At 44.6% G+C, this 2,466-nt stretch overlaps 1 non-coding gene across 1 annotated transcript; it reads left to right on the forward strand.

Annotated features, from left to right (window-relative positions):
* The first annotated feature begins 2,104 nt into the window (after positions 1-2,104).
* LOC147821722 (U6 spliceosomal RNA) lies at positions 2,105-2,213 on the forward strand. Its single transcript, XR_015446645.1, has one exon. It is a non-coding gene; the product is annotated as a U6 spliceosomal RNA (small nuclear RNA).
* The last annotated feature ends 253 nt before the right edge of the window (positions 2,214-2,466 follow it).

Genomic DNA, 2,466 nt, shown 5'->3' on the forward strand with positions numbered 1-2,466 from the left:
GAGCTTCCTTCCAGGTGCTGGGACCAGCTCACCTTCTTGGCCCCAGGAGCCTGGGATGGCAGCAAGGGAGCTTCCTTGTGGGTGCTGGGACCGGCTCCACAGATGTACCTTCTAAAATGGAGAATTCTCCCAGTGGGTTTTAAGAAGAAGAGTCCCAAACCGTGCTCCAGGAAGTGAGATGGATAGAAAACTTTCTTCTGAGTCAGCTTCGGCGCAAAAAGCTACTGCAGAGAACACCTTTGAAGAGGAGCTGAATTATGGGCTCCTCAGGTGGAATGGCAGAAGACTCAGGACGTATTGAAAGGCTCCTTTCAGCAAGTCCAAAGTGCTTGCTGATTCACAGGCACCAGTGGAGATGGAGATAAAAAAGAAGAGACTGTGTCTTGAATTAGAAGATGTGCAGATGTCTAGAACAGCTAGGTGGTCACAGCATGCACCCAGCACCAGTCCCAAGCCGTCAGATTTGGGATCTGTAACTGAGTCATACACTGACTGTACCAATAACACCAGAGGGAAAAGGGAGAGCAAGAGTAGTTAGAAAAGGTAAAACTTCTACAGCTAACCTTTCTAAAACCATGAGGCATTGAAGACAAAGCAAATGTCCTAGGTTAAGTGTGGGTGATAACGACTGGGAAGATTTGGACTATGCAAAATCTAAAAGAGTTCTTCGATGCTCAAAAATAAAAACAAGAAATCAGGATAGAAGGACTGTGAGATACCATGATGGAGATGATGACAGAAGCTTAGAAAATGTGTCAGAGTTCAATGATTGCCCCTTGTTTATGACCTTGAGGGAATGCCAGTTATTTAAAGAGAAAATGGACTGGAATTTGGTGAAAGCTGGCTGATGAAATTATTTTGTCTTACAATTCAGGGAATATATTTATATTTTTCTATGAAAAAATACATGTATAATTGTTGTCAACCGTGGTTTACCTTACTGTGCTATAAACAGCAGAAGTTATTCCTCCTGTCGAGCTGTACCCCTGTGCCCACTCACCATCCTCTCTCTAACCCCTTACCCCAAAATGCAAAATTTTTGATAAATCTATTGAGCTGCTATACATTTAACTAAACTCTTTAGGCCTGGAATTTTTTAGGTGGTTTTGTTTGTTTTTAAGGTTGGTTGGTTTCTGTGGTGCTGAGGATGGAACCCAGGGCCTGTGCATGCTAGGAAAGCGCTCCACCATTGAACCACACCTCTAGCCCCTGCCTGGGACCGTTTTTGTTTTGTTTTGTTGTTTGTGTGTTTGTAGTACTGAAGATTGAACCCAGGGCTTTCACACTGAGCTATACCCCTGCCCCTGACTTTTTTTTTAAGATAGAGTCTTCCTAAGTTGCCCAAGCTAGGCTTGAACTTGCAGTCCTCCTGCTTCAGTCTCTCCGAGTGCCACCACACACCGGGTTCAGCCTGAGAGTTGTATACAGTTTTAGGTCTAGCCAGAAACACATGAAGTGTCGGTTTTTCTATGAGCCCCTCAGCCTCCCACTTCAACAGTATGAATTTAGAAGTCTGCAGGGTCCCTACGACTTCCATGGGGGTTACAAGAGTGGGTGAGTTAGTCCTCTTCAAATAATTTCTTATGATTTTTCTCGAAGTTTGGTCTCTATCTCTTTTTTTTTCTTTAAGAGACAGTCTTGAAGCATGGCTTGGTGGTCACACCTGTAACCCCAGCACTCTGTGAGGCTGAAGCAGGAAGAGTGCAAATTCTCACCCAACCTAGGTAATTCCATGACTTAGCGAGACCCTGGCTCAAACTAAAATGTAGAAAGGGCTGGGGATGTAGCTCAGTGTAAAGGCCCCGGATTCACTCCTAACTGACATACACACGAAAGGTTTTGTTACGTTGCCCAGGGTGGCTTTGAACTCCTGGGTCAACCAGTCCTCCCTCCTCAGTCTCCCAAACAGCTGGGACTGCAGAAGCATGCCACCGCACCCAGCTCCTCAGACTTTAACAAGACTTCAGACAGCGAAATCATGTGGAGCAAAGCTCTGAACTTCCAATTGCATTCTAAAGCATTTACAGTCCAAGGGCAAAGTCTTAGATACTCTTGACCTGAAATTCTTGTAGAGAAAATTAGTCATCATTAGAATTCTTGCGCTGAGCTCTCAATTTAGCAACACATGTACTAAAATTAAAACCGTACAAAGATTAGAATGGCCCCTGCACAACAATGATGACACCCAAATCCATAAATTGTTCTATGTTTCCCTGTGTACAAAAAGTCTGGCTCTGAATCAGGCCCTAAAAGTGATTGTTAAGCAGGACACAAACATAGAGGAAAAGGGTTTCTGGGAAGTCATGGAAAGAAACAGAAAAGACTTTTATATCAGGTCCATAAGAAGAGCTAAGGTGAGCTAGGTCTGGGGATGTAGGCCTGTACTCCCAGAGGAGTCAGAGGCGGGAGGGTGGAAATTGCAGGCCAGCCCGGCCTATGTAGCAAGTTGAGGTATCAGTATAAACT

The sequence above is a fragment of the Heterocephalus glaber genome, unplaced genomic scaffold, assembly GCF_053883595.1.
Source record: "Heterocephalus glaber isolate CG9 unplaced genomic scaffold, H.glaber_assembly_v1.0 deba00001719, whole genome shotgun sequence".
Classification (NCBI taxonomy): Eukaryota; Metazoa; Chordata; class Mammalia; order Rodentia; family Bathyergidae; genus Heterocephalus; species Heterocephalus glaber.